This window comes from Dipteris shenzhenensis, chromosome 23 (genome assembly GCF_047967505.1).
Source record: "Dipteris shenzhenensis isolate YYH24624 ecotype China chromosome 23, Dip_SZ_1.0, whole genome shotgun sequence".
Classification (NCBI taxonomy): Eukaryota; Viridiplantae; Streptophyta; class Polypodiopsida; order Gleicheniales; family Dipteridaceae; genus Dipteris; species Dipteris shenzhenensis.
In genome coordinates this window covers 23,277,391-23,292,786 of record NC_141618.1, presented here as the reverse complement: position 1 = coordinate 23,292,786, position 15,396 = coordinate 23,277,391, and positions in this window count along the sequence as shown.

Sequence of the window (15,396 nt, the reverse complement as noted above, 5' to 3'; positions counted from 1 at the left end):
TAGCATCCAAGCGGGCCTTTTGTCGATTCTTTTGGATCTCTGTTTGGTGTAGTGCAAGGCATCGGGTTTCATCTAACTTCTCAAGTTGTACGAATTTGGCCTCTACATGTTCATCTTCTGTCATCCTCTGTTCTTATGCCAATCTCAAAGCTGGAATCTCTATCTCTAGTGGTAAAACGGCCTCAGTACCATACACCAACTCAAAAGGAGTCTAACCTGTAGATGTTTTATGAGTGATGTTGTAAGCCCACATGGCTTCAGTGACCTTTTGATCCCATTGGCTCCTGTTCATTGTGGCCATTTTTCGCATGGTTTTACAAAGGAGGCCATTGGTCCGCTCTGTTTGAACCATGGATGCCGGATAATAGATACTAGAAGTGTGATGATCAATACCCATGCAATCCATGAGTAACTCCACTGCTTCATCTAAGAATGGACTCCCATGGTCAGAGACAATCTCCATGGGTGTCCCAAACCTTGTGCAGATACGTTCAAATATGAAATTTGAAACTACCTTACCATTTGCAGCAGGGAGGGTGATAGCTTCAGCCCACTTAGTGACATACTGAGTGGCTACCAAGATGGCTACCAAAAGATACTTCTTTTTGCGGGCAGTCATGGGCAAGGGCCCGACAAAATCTATTCCCCACTTCTGAAACGGATGGATGGACATCACTGGGTGATGTTGCCCAGGACGCAAATACTTCCTACCAAAGAATTGGCATGGTTCACAGGTTTTGCAATACAAAGTGACATCCTTGAACAAGGTCGGCCAATAGAATCCAGCATGTAAAATCTTCTTAGCTGTATAGTTACTGGCATAGTGGCCTCCACAAAATCCATCATGATAATGCTTCAATACCTTAGGCACTTCATCTGCATCAATGACCCATCTTAGTACCCCATCCATGCCTTGACGGTACAACACCCCATCAAGGAGGGTGTAGTGCCTACTATCTCTGCGGATTTTCTTTCTCTCATAGCTAGTACTTTCTAGAGGAAAGGAGAAAGTAGTCAGAAACTTGTAGATACCACCATACCATGGATCCCCAACTTCTATGGCCGCTACAAGGGTTACATCAAGGCACTACTCTAAATCAATCAAAGCATTCTTCAAGTTGGAACAACCGCCTTTTACAATTTTAAAAGAAAAATCATATTCTTGTAGAACTGCCAGCCATTTGGCCAACCGGCCCATGGGATTTGGTGATTGAAGAACCTGCTTTGCAAGACCAGTGCTAGTGAGTATAATGAAAGACTTTCCAGCCACATAATGCTTAAATTTCTCAATGCAAAACACCAAAGACAAGGCGTGCTTGTCAGCCTCTGAATAGCATCGCTCAGTGTTGAGCAATTGTCGAGAAGCAAATCAAACAGGATACATGAACCGATCCTCCCCTTGCTGGAGAAGAATACCTGCAAGAGTGTGCTTACCAAACCCAGGATTGATTTAGAAAGTCTTTGACCAATCTGGATTGTGTAGAATGGGTTCTGAAGCCAGAGCATTCTTGATTTGTGCAAACCCATGATCACAATCCTCACCCCAAGAGAAATCAACCCCATCTTTTAATAGCATAGTCATGGGTCGTGTCAAAGCAGCATATTGATCAATGAAGCGGTGATAGTATCCTGCTAGATTGACAAATGAGCATACCTGACGTTTGGTTGTTGGCGGGGAGAGCTTGAGGATAGCTTCTACCTTCTCGAGGTCAGGCTTGACGCCCTCGAATGAGACAATATGTCCCAATAACCTCCCTTGAGTGGCTCCAATGGTGCATTTCTCAGGGTTGAGACTGCTGTTTGCATCATTGACCCTTTGGAAGGTTAACCTAACCTTCATGACATGCTCCTTATGTGACGAGAATATACAGAAATCATCTAAAAACACCTCCAAGAAATCCCCCAAATAAGGAGCAAACACCATCTGCATAAATCTTTGAAAGGTAGCAGGAGCATTGGTGAGGCCAAATGGCATTACTTTGAATGCAAATGTCCCCCGGGGTGTGGCAAATGTGGTTTTAAGCACATCTTCTTCGGCAATTCTGATTTGATAAAAGCCAGAGTAACCATCACAGAAAGTATACATCTGATGACCACTTACCTTCTCAAGAATGAAGTCTTGAAAGGGCAGAGGATGATGATCCCTTTTGGTGGCTGCATTGAGTTTCTTATAGTCGATGCAGACCCGCCACTTGTTGTTTTTCTTTGGGGTGACTACCACTGGTGAAACCCATTTAGTATTGTGAACTGGAACAATAAACCCAGCCTCTACAAGGTTCTGCAACTCTGAGCGCAAAGAATCCGTTTGCAGGGGCCCTAATCTCCAATACTTCTGAGCCACAGGCTTTGCATCAGGCTTCAGCTCTATCTTGTGCTCTATGGTAGTCACATGGCGAAGGTGGTGGTAGCTAGTTGCAAAGAGGTCAGGGAAATATTTGAACACTTCTAGGAACTCGTCTTTCTCACTTGGAGTGAGGTCTGGGGAAAGCATAGACTCAAGCTATTGAGGACTAGTTGTTACCTTTTCTATAGATGGTAGGGTCGGAGACACCCCCATCATGTAAACTTCCTCCTCTGAGAATTCCTCCCCCCTGTCTGATTCTTCCATTGATTCAGACACCAAGGATGAGAGAGTATCACTGTCTTGCTCCTCTTCTTCTTCTAGTTCCGTGGCACCGGGTTGCACCGGGATCTTCTCCTTAGAAGCACCGAAAGACATGTGTCCTGTCTTCCAATAGCTGACTGCATCACTCTTTCTCAACCATGGTCTCCCGAGTATGGCTGGGTAACTCGTGCCTGTATCTTCAATGTCCACTACATAGAAATTGACGGTGGTGGTCAACCCATTGACAGTGATGGGAAAATCCTCAATGACTCCCAGGGTGGCGAGTCGTCGACCATCTGCTACCTTGATTCGAGTGGAGGAATGCCTTGTACATTTCAAATTCAATTTCTTCATGATTCAGGGCACCATGATATTACATGTAGCTCCCCCATCAACACACACATTTTTGACACGACAATTATCTATGATGACATCGACTGTGTGTGGGTGCCGATCAATTTCTTTAGAGATAGAAGATACCTCTCTTACCTTTCCCTTTTTCTTATTCCTCCTTGTTGAGAGCCCTTGCTGTAGCTCACGTCTCACCTTAGGGCTTAATGTTATTAGTTGAGGGAGCGTGATGCTCAAAGAACGATGAGCAAGGTCCTGAATGACCGAATAGTCTTCTTGCCCCAAGCCGATGGGAAAATCCGAGGGCGACCACTTACTCCTACGGGATCTTTTAGTCTTCTTTGTTGGTGGGTCTGCCATTTCAGCATCTGAGGGCTCTGAGAAGGACACCTTCTTCCTAGGGCAGCCCGGGTCCACGGTTTGGAAAGGGGTCCAAGGTAGTACGACTTCTTTTCCCGAGGTCAAGGATCTCTACATCAGAATCCTCAGTGCCAGACTCACTTAGAAGATTCACCCTTGGAATATTGGGGCATTCCGTGCGATAATGACCCTTCTGGTGGCACTCATAGCATACAACATTAGCACGGTCTCTTGGAGGGCAGTTGGCTTGATTTTTGATGCCCACCATCACAAGCCAAAGATCATTCAGGGCCTTGGCTAGGTCATTGACTCTAGGTTCTATTGTAGGGGGGGCCTCTTTAGGTGGAGGTGCCAAGGGAGAAGAAAGGAGGGGGGTTCGTGGGTGAGGCTGGGGAAATCTTCGAGGTGGAGGGTGAGAGTATACACCTTGTTGAGGGTAAGCATCTAAGGGAGGACCATACATTTGAGGCGGAGGCGGTGGATACATCCCTGATGAGGGGTGGGGGTATGCCCCTGAGTTAGACCCCCCAGGTTGTTGTTGCAGGAATTGAGGGGGTTGTGGAGGGACAATCGTCTTCTTTGAAGCGGGGTCAGACTGAACTTTATCAAACTTTTGAGCAATATCATGTGCTAGCACCATAGTTTCTAGATTCTCCCATTTAAGCTTGAGGCAGAATTCATCACTTGCTTTTGCTACAAGGTAGCCCAGCACATGCTGAGTCATTCCAGCTTGAAATCCGGCATTGTCCTCCTGTGTGGCAAGTAAACGGTCCAGGAGCACGGCTGCTCGATCCACATATCGACATGCCATCTCACCTTCTGACTACTTTAAGTTTGCCACCTGTAGGTACACATTCTCTGGCTCCTCTTCTTTGCCGAAATACTCGATCATTGTTGCTATCAACCTTGGCCAGCTTTGGCGAACGTCTTAGGCCTGCTTCTCATACCACACTTGAGCCAAACCCTCTAGAAATGTGGGAAGAACCAACAACCATCTGTCTTTAGTAAGAAAGTTGAGAGAAACACAACGGCGCTTGAAGGCCACAAAATACTCATTTGGATTTTCTTCCACCCGTCCACAAAACACGGGAATGTCAGCCATGCTTGGAAGATGGAAAAGAGAGAGGCAAGATGAGGCTTATCTATGGACAAACAATAGAAAGAGGAAGCTTGAACTGAAAATCGGGTAAAGATACATCCACAAAGCACACATAGGCAGGGTAGGGTGTGACTGGTGTATTGTGAAATACTACACGGAAAGAATCTTCAGCATAGAATAGCACATAGACAACCTTAAAAGGACCAACCCTCATGATATCACATCCATCTTTACAAGCGAGGGTTAGAGATGTGGCACTGCATGAGGTTGTTCATCAAGGCAAACAAGAATGCCATGACAAATGTCAATAGTTGGAGAGCTTGCACATCACCTTCAGCTTCTTCCAGTTCTTGTAGTCGCCATGCTATTTCTTCAAGGTGTGTGCGGTTTGGCATCCTTCTTTTGAGCAATGTCCTTGAGGACCTTCCTGATGATCTTCCGAAGTCGCTGAACTCGTATCAAGTATGCCCAACACTTAGTTTCATGATGACCATAACCTTTGCATTCCTTACAAATGATCACCCTCCTTCGTGGCTTGCGGCCACTTGGGGTGGTGCTTCCACTCGCATCATGCGTGATTGAAGTACAAGCTTCAGGTGCCAAGAAATCAGCAACTAGATTTTGAGCTCGAGGGATATGCTGAATTTTTACCTCTTCAAATTGGTTGCAAAGTTCCAATGCTTGTTGATGTCATGGAACCAAGCCTTTGCTCCGCACCTTCCACCTTCCACTAACTTGTTCACACACTAGTTGAGAATCTCCTTGCACTTCAAGTTGCTTGGCATGATGTTCTTGTGCCTTTTGTAGCCCGAAAATGAGCGCCGAGTACTCAGCTTGATTGCAAGTACTTGCAGGTGCAGACTTGCTGTAACAATACTCCTCACCACTTGGTGAAGTGAGCTTTACCCCCATGCCAGCAGCCTTGGTCGAAGGTTTGTAAGCTCCATCAAATTGAAGGATCCAAGATGTCATCACACCAAGACTAAAATTCAGACATCCCAAGTTTCTTGGTAGTCCAAGATAGGTAGGAGGAGAGGGTGAGGAGAATTCAACACTTGAGCCAAACGTTCAGCACCAAATAAACTTGCAATCCTTTTTCGACGCAACAAGATAACAGGAGGGTTGAAAGAAAGAGAGGAGAGATATACCCGTGACGGACTCAGACTGCTCGATGTACTTGATCCAAGACGATGGCACTACTACTTCACTCAATGCTTTTTCGCTACAACAAGGGATCACTTTGGAGGATACTACCACCTAGAGGTGTGTAAGTTCATATTTTCCTCTTTTTGTTTTTGGAGTTTTCGAGTATCTGCATTTCCTAGTGACTTGTAAACATTTTCACTTTTTTAGTTTTCAACTAGCCTCCTGGCTTTTCCCAAGGGCCTAGTTGTAATCTTTTACTTTTGTACTTCATGGTGGGTTTTCACCTCTTCTGAGGTTTCCCATAGAGAAATATAAGATTTTACTATATATAAAAAAAGTGTGTGTGTGTGAGTGTGTGTATTTATATATACATATGTATGTATATGTAAACATATAATATAATATATACAGACACACATAATGTGGGTGAGGAGACAACGTGCTTCCTTTCCAAAAAATTATAATCTAAGGGAGTGGGACCTTCCTTGTGCATTAAGATTGAAAGCATTGAGAATATTACCATTGAGATTGAGTCTCACAAACACAAAAGTGACGAGGGCCGCATGTACAATTGCATCGTGTGAAATTGTCCAATAAAATGATAAATAACCTGCATAGTAGCATCACCATCACCAAGGTGGATAAGACGGAGAGGAGAATGACAAGCATGCTTGCTACATTCGTGGAAGTCTAAAGAAAAATGATTTGAAAAAACCCAAGCATTAAAATTGGGCATCATTTACATGAGTATTTCAAAATAATTAAAATACACCTCTGAAGAAAATCGATTTGAAAAAACCCAACAACTCCAATCGCACAACATTTACTTAAGTATTTCAAAATAATTAAAAATCATGATCAAATAAAATAAAAAAATGATAACGAGTAGCCCTCATATTAACTCCAAACTCCATTAACAAAATTGGTAGATGTTATTACAATATGGCATTACAATACATGGGGCCTATAATCTTTGCAACTGAGGATCCGCTAAAAATGTTTCTTCGATGCCAAGAAAATTGTACAATTGCTTGGCCTGGGGAGCGTTACAAGTTGGGCAGGCACTCCTAACCTTCAACATATTTGCCTGGCATACTAGGTGAAACTGATGGTGACACAATAGCACATAGTATCCAGTCGTCGTATCAAAACAGTCTTGGCATATTGGACATAAAGGCCCATCATTCACAAAGTTGATACGCAACAAAAGGGTGGATGGTTTTCTGGCAATCACACCCAAAAAATTTGGATCCAAGGTGCGAACACGGCCTCCGTCTTCGATGTGTTGGAGGATGCCTTGTGCAGCTCGTGCTTGCTAAGAATACGCAGTGGAGAAGTGGCATTGCCCCTCGTAGGCATTTTTGAGCTCTTTCCTCTGATGGTCTTGTTGGAGCATGGCATTTAGGCGATTGACTTCAGCTTGTAGGCACTCATTCTCGCTCATCACCCACTGATACTTAGACATAGCATCATGCACTATGGTGCTTGGAAAGGTGAGATCTTCCCAAGATGCACTTTGCATCACAACATGTGGACTCTTTGAACTGTCATCCCCCTCTATGCCTTCATCTCACGTGACCTCACGCACATTCATAAATAACTTAGAGCTCGCTACAAAAACTACACAAATGCACAATATGGCTAATGAGTACACTATGTATGATATAACAACTACGAGAACGCATGTAACAAAATGGCATGTACTTCACTTCATGCATAGTTCTATTTGTGCTCTCCCTTCAGCTTGGGCTAGATTGGCATTTGCTTCTGGACCACTAGCCATCTTGGTCATATGCACCATTAGCCTTTCTAACAGACCCTTTCTCCTTCACGTTTTTTCTATGATTAGAAATCTATGCCTCCTTCCATTGAGTTATCCAGAGTACAAGTTTGTCCTCTCCATTGATGACAGGCAAGGCTACAATTCTCACCTTTGCATATAATTCCCATTGTCCTGCTGGAGCTTCAAACACTCAAGGGATAAATTGATCAAGTATCACTTTAACATCCGATCGTGCCATTCGACCGTTAGCTCATGTACATAAGGTCAAATATTCAGAATACCATTTGATTGCATAGAAATTTTGAGCTTGCATGGGCACATATTTCTTCGTCACTCAATCCTATCAAGTGTTTGATCATTGCCTTACAGGAAAGCATCTGAATCTCAGTCTTCAACTACTCTTGTGTTGCCATCAATGATGGGTGTGTAGACATGTGCAGTGATCTAGTGTATGAAATAATTGTTTTGTAAGTGCTCAAACTTCAAAATAAAGAACATCCAAAACACACATGCAAATTTTCAATGCTGGAGTAAAATAAACCAATCAAAAGCAATGTGCAACATGCAACATCATTAACATTTCTATATAACTTCTGATCCTTAGAATAAACTACTAACCTTTCAAGGTAATGGTATATTACATCAAATAATTCATGATCTCACGACATAATATACTATTATAGAGCAAATTTTGTAAAGTCACTATCGAGTGTCAATCTATTAGCTAGTAGAGGCAAGAATAGGAAACATATAACATCTCATAACCAATATTATCTAGATCAGCTTTGCCAATCACACATCCGATTGGGAAGAGTTTTATCGAGAGGAACTGACTAACAGAAGCGGGCCATCATCCGAATAACACCCGGCTCTACTCACACCTATGTACATAGATAGATATGATATATAAGAAGATCGAAGTGGTAAGGAACTTACTAGGAGATGCAAGCCATCAGCTGGCTTGGATCTTTACTATTACACACATCAATCGAGCCGAGGTGAATCCGATCAACCGAAGCATATCATCTCCTGGCCTGACTCAGGCATAAATGGACATCTCTCCCTCTCTGTCTTTTATTCTCCCTCTCTCTCTTTTCCTTTCTCTCTTTTCCTCTCCCTCTCTTTCCTCTCTCTCTTTAACTCTCCCTCCCTCCCTCTCTCTCTCTCTCTCTCTCTCTCTCTCTCTCTCTCTCTTTCACTCCCTCTATTTCCCTCTCTTAAACAGCCTATTGTCAGTACTCTAGGTGAGGTGAATCCGATGGGCCGAGGCGGGTCATCACCTGGCCCGACTAACTAACACTAAAGCTATAGAAACTCAACAAAAAGCTAAGGAGAGAGATGGCGGCAGAAAATGACAAGTTTTGGTAGGGTGGTAGTGGTGGGAGTGTGGTCCTTTTATAGTATTTCGTCGCTACACCATGTGGTACCATCCTATACCATGCGGCATGCCAACGTTCAAGATTGCACATCCTTTTGAATCGGACAATCCAAGGTGTCACACGTGCCGATTTGACATCTACCACATGGTATAAGTAGGTTACCATGCAGTGTCTCATGGCACCCTTAAAAAAATCGTGCGGTGTAGATATGGGACCGTGCAGGGTAAATGATACATCCTGGTATGGATAGATACCGTGCGGTAGTCAGGTCATGATACTATGGTTTAAGAGTATAAACTGTGCAGTATGCTCTTGATCGACAACCAATGTAAAGCCACTGCATTTTTTTGCGTTTATGGTGTTAGGCTATGATCTTTAATAAAAAAGTATGTATTTTTATTTAAAAAAATGTACTTTTTAAATCCCTAGAGCCTCCCGCACTGTGCAGAGGGGGAGGAAATATTATGTGAAGAGCTTTTGAACTATGCAGACACATTTTTGAGCTCTGTGTGTGTAGGGGGATCCAATATGAGAGGGGATAGAAGCTCCAAGAAGAGTGAAAGGGAGAAAGGTTGAGAGGGATAGAAGACAAAACAGTGAAGGAATTGAAATAGTGGAGGCTTAAGATTGTAGCCCGCCGACTGCAAAAGAGAAAGAAATGGTCAAGATGGATATCAGACGAAACATTGAAGGGAATGGAACTGTAAAGGTGAGAGCCACCACAATGGTTGGCTTGAATTTTGATTAATTCAAGGTGACAGTACTACCTTGCATGGTAATGAGTGATTAGAGGTGATTAGGCTTCATGATTTATGTCTGTGGTAATTACTACCACCTTCCGTCGATGGTGGCATCTCCCTTCATGATTACCAGCCATGTTGGTGGTGGGTAAAATTCCATCGTGTTCGCATTTAATGATTAGCCACCGCATTGGCCTGCATAGTGCAATTACTCAATTGCCAATTACCACCACCGAGCTTGCAAGATCAATAAAGTGTTGTTGATAACTAGTCACTAGTTTGCATGCTCAGCAAAGTGCAAAGTTACTAGTTAATTACCAAGTCCCGTGGCTAAGATTCCACTGAGGGGGTGGTACCTAAGATTCCAATGGGCTGGCAGTTAACTACCAGCCACCATAAATTAAAATGGCTCATGATTATTTGGATGGCACCACTAGGAGACACCCGAGTCCTTGAATTTTGATTAATTAAGGTGGTGGTTTAAACTGCTCATGATTTTTCAGGCATCACACCTATCTATTTCCCTCTAGGCTTCTAGTCATTGCGGTGGCTCCAGCTTTGACTAATATAAGGTCCATGGCATTTGGCTACTTTTCTCTCATCTGCCCTTGCTCTTCTAATTTTCTCAATGCACCCTCCTCCAACTCTCTTTTGCCCTTGCTCTACTTTGCTCCTCTCCCTCTTCCAACTCTCATCCACTCATCTACTCCCCTGTGCAACTGCTCCATTGCTCACTGACTCTTTGCACCATGCCTCTTACTACTATCACCCCTAGATGCAACGTGATCTACATCTTGTCTACCTTGTCGTATAATTTTTCATTGTGTTTCGCTCGTTAGGACTTGAAGTGCTCGTTCTTGTGCAATCTCTTCATTCCCTCGATCAAGCCCCCCATCTACATATCACCACCTTGGATTACATGCACACCTCTGGCCTCTATATAGCTATGCTCTATGGATTCTCTAGAGATGTTCACAAAGGGATAAGTAATTTCAGAGCAAAGTTCTCTTGTCTTGTTGGGGGGGCCATCTTTTGAGTCATGCATTTGTGCAATGTGCACAGTCTTTCATCTCTCCATCATCTCCTCCATCGGCTACCCAAAAAATTCAAATGCTGCAAGCTAGGCTGGCTTTGGTGAGTATCAACAATTAGCATTACTGAGCTATACAAATATCCTCTTGCTATCGGCAATCGACAATACTGAGTTGAACAAATGTCCTTTTACTCGACGGGGCTCATAACCACTCAACAATGGGTGGATGTAATCATTTTGCCTCTAGGGCTCTCAATAATCTTTTGGCTTTTTGGATGTAATATTTTGGTCTTAACGAGGGTCATAACCACTCAACAATGGCTGGATGTAATCTTTTGTCCTCTAAGGACCTCAGCAATCTTTTGTCTTACTAAATGTAATCTTTTGGCCTCAACGAGGCTCATAACCAATCATTAATGGCTGGATGTAATCTTTTTACCTCTAAGGCTCTCAACAATCTTTTGGCCTCAACAAGGCTCATAACCACTCAGCAATGGTTGGATGTAATCTTTTGGCCTCTAAGGCTATCACAAAATCTTAAGTTCTAATCTTTTGGACTCTAAGGCTCTTAGTAATATTTTTACTCGCTGAATGTAATATTTTGGTGAGACGCTCCGAACCTTGAAATCAAGATTGATTCTATAGAGAGAAGGAGAAAATGGAAATACAATAGAAGGAGACTTTCTATTGAATTAAAATCGCTTACAATCAATCCTGGAGTCACAATACTCCATGTACGGAGCTTGAACCATGTGACCACCCTCGAGCTATCCTCACTCTCACTCTCACTCACATTAGATTTCTCACCCTCACTCACACCAAGGTGTTGCAATTAATCTCTCTCAATCAAAATGATATAATCATAGATTGAAGAAGAATCTCACTCTCACTCGCACCCTCACTCTCAATCTCGGAGCTTCTAAAATATGTTGCCTTGCTACCTCTGCGTATTCGGAGTTTTCGACTTAATAAATTATTGAATTAGATCTTGACCTTTTTTGTAAAGTTATAGATTGCAATCTCAGCTTTGGAACCAAAACAAGGAGCTCCTCAACCCGAGTTTGGAATCAAAAGTTATGATTGAAATAGTGACTGTTGTTTTTATCCAACAAAGGTGTGACCTGATTTTCCCCTTTTCAGCTGGCTCACTACTACACACAGGCCCTATTTTGATGCTTAAGCACCAATGTTTAGGGCACGTGGGGCACTAATCATTGGTAATCAAAGCGGGATTAGTCAAGTGTCTCTATATAGTGACTTTAGGCAAGTGTCACTATATAGTGACGTTTATATAGAGTCACTATTTGAATCGATACATTCCACGTGAAAATGTTGTCCACATGACCATAATGCACTGTACTTTTTGTATTGCAAAAGGGCATCATTAAAACAATGAGGATGCATCTATTTTATAGCGTGTATTGCCACATATAATTACTTAATTACGTCAAGAGGTAAGAAACTTACATGCATCATACATCTAGATGATAACTCTCGCTCGTGCTCTTTTATTGTCTCTCCATCACATTTGGCTTTACGTAGAGCCAGTTGTAGTCAATCAAGTGACATGTGAGTGGGGAGAAGGGCGAGGTCCCATGGATATGGTTGCAATTGCCTGTAAATTACTCTGAATCTCTTCCTTGCAACTATTCTTTCTGCTTTGGCCGCTTCATATCTCTCAATCCACTTCTGCATCTCCTTGCTATTTAGGATACAAAACTTATTGAATTTCTCCATTTGCTCTTCGCTCATTTTTCTTTCAATCCCTTTTCCTTGGGGAACCTCGCCAACGATGCGATCATCATCCTTGTTATGCCAAGCCTGCGGCATATCGGGATCCGTGGATGCAAGAAACTCCGTGATATATACTAATGACCCTTGCACAAGCCTCCCTTTGCCATGCTTGCTTCCGGCCTTGCTCTTTGCCTTACAAATCCCTTCAAAGTTTTCATAAACCGCTCGAGAAAAAACATCCACCGACTATGAATGATACCTGCAATGGCCACCTCATCAACTATGTGCACAAGCAAGTGCACTTGAGTTGTCATAATGCTCGAGGGAAAGTGCTTCTCAAGCAAGCATACGGCTTTGATGGAGTCCACCCTAGCCTTCTAGATGCTTGATATGGAGATCTCTTTTTGAGATATCCACCTATTTCTCATGCCCATGTAAGATATATTCTTAAACAGCCTAGAGATTATTTAGCTTAAATTGAAGAAAATGCAATCAATGTGATTTAATAGTTAGCATACCTCACAATACCAATGACCTTGAATATAGTATTTCTAACATCTTCTTGTAAGCACCCTTTCACTGTAATTGGGAGGATGAACTATCAAAGCAACAAAGAAGTCATGTCAATAATATAACATAATCTTATATAATTACACTAACACATAACGATTATTAGTACACTAATCCTAGAGCTTAGAATACCTGTAAGACCTTGTGCTAATCATGGGACTTGAGCCCACTAAGCTTATTGTCCTTTGAAAATGCTCCTTTCAAGCAATGCATGTACCCTGTGGGTGTTTGAAAATAGGCAATGTATGCCCTAACTGCTGCCTCCTCTCTCTTGGAGAGGATCCATGTTGCTTTCGAGAGGACAACTTTTCCAAAAGCATTCACCTGGGGCCACAAACGAGACATCCTATTCATAGCACACAAGTCTTCTTTCACTCCTCTCGAGTCTTTGGAACCAACCAAGTGTGCCCAAATAGTCTTTGGAACCAACCAAGGTAGTCATGCATGGTCCACATCAAGATATTCCTGACCAAAATATCATTGGCATGTCTAGGAGCTCTGGAAATATCAAAGACCCGCACTCCTCTCCATAAGATCTGTAACTCCTCTATCAAAGATGCCATGTACAAGTCCATGTATTTTTGGCCTTGTACTTCCCTGGCACAAGTAGTGCAAGCATGAGGTGTCCCTTCTTTATTGTTAGCCATGGTGGGATATTGTAATTCACCAAGACTATGGGCCATGTCGACCAAGATGTCGAGCGTACCCCGAAAGGGTTCACGCCATCCATGGTGAGCCCAAGATGTAAGTTGTGTGGCTCCCTCACAAAGTCTAGCCACTAATTTTCTATGTGCTTCCAGCTACACAATCTGTGGGAATCCTCAATGTGTCATTAGTGGACCGATGAGATGCATGCCAAGTCATCAACTCCGCTATGGATTTGCATAGAAACATGTGATGTATTCTTGCAATGATGGGAAAGTGTCTCAAGAGATTTCCCGGTATTTGCTCACCTTGCAAGTCATGTCTATATCATTGTTCCCCACACTCTGGACAACTAGCCAAATCTCCATGCTCATGATGAAAGAGGATACAATCATTATGACAAGCATGGATGGTATCATAATCCATACCCACCATTGTTAGCATCTTCTTCACTTCATCTATTAACACGGGCATGGTATTTGGTAGAGGCAACATCTTCTGGAGCAACCTATCACAATTAAAACATACATAGGCTTCAAATAATGATGATTCTCAAAACAAACAATATCCAAAGCATAGCTCCTGTGAAAGAAGCTTCGATGGTGAGCTGGAAACAGTAGAAGACGGAGGCTGGATGCTAAGGAATCAGGGTTGATGTAGCCAGTGATGAAATGGGCTTCACGGGCTTGCTCTTATATAGCCACTACAAGTAGTCAGTTAGAGACAATTGGGTGACCGACCCAGTCTACCCAGAACGGTCGACTGGGGGTCGGTCCCAAAATAGGCCACCGACCACACGATAGAACCGGTGTGCAAAATAGAGCAACTAAACTACGGTTCCCATTCGGCCTAGAGCCATCCGGGATCATGTGAGGCTCCAAACGGGCCCCGCAACCCGAGAGTGGGCTGCCCCGAGAAATGCTCTATCTACCCTCAGTGCGGTCAATCATGGGATGCCTTCCCGCACTTGCATGTAGCCTAGTTGGCAGTGTGCCAACTCTATTTGAAGCCGTCCAGCCATCAGGCCACACATGGCCCCCACCTGGTGTCCAAACCAGGACCTACCGGATAACCGAGCTACTCAAATGCCTTCTCCTCATATGGGGGGCTTACAAGTAGAGTTAGCTAGTTCTTGCATAGCTACACGAGAGTGGAGCATTGATATCTAATAGATTTTGTGTAAATATAAGATCTTGTCTCAAGGTTTTGTGTCATGTACATATGCAATATTAATCACGAACTCAAATAGCATTGACTGACCAATGATCCATCACCACGTGCAACACCAATGATGGGTATTGGTTCAGGCTCCTCCCCATACATCTGCAAGTGGTGCATGACAATATAATGTTGATGTTGTACTTCTCGCTTGCAATGCAATGACAATACAACCTCTTCATAAGCCACTCTGTGCTCCCGGGCATTGGTGCACATCTATGACTCTCTGAGTGTGATTGTTTCTTTTTCAGATAGTTTTTACCCCTGTCCAGTAAATTGCCCATATCTTTCCGATCGCTTCTCTGTTTCTTATGAAACTTATATCAGAGTGAAGCTTATTTTAAGATGCATTTATATGTTTGAATTTTTAATATCATGTCTCTACTGAAAGTTATAGGCCTTTGTATCTAATGATAGTTTGCAGAGTATTTTGAGCTAATTGTAAAGGTATCTATGGAGGAGGTGCAATGTTTCCTCAAAACCTACCCATGCAACAAAATCAGCCCCTGCAAACTCCTCAATATACATCAGTTCATGTCATGTTGAGCCACAAGATCTTCTTTCAACAATGTATTGCTCTTCTCTTCGGTGTAGACCCGCTTGCTGAGATTAAGGCCTCCGCTGATCCTTTCCTTCTCCCTATGCTTGAGTACAACATCACTTGGGATGTTACCATCTTCATTATCATCTAACGGAGGAAAGTATGGTGTGGTCTCTTGGTATAAAAGCTTCT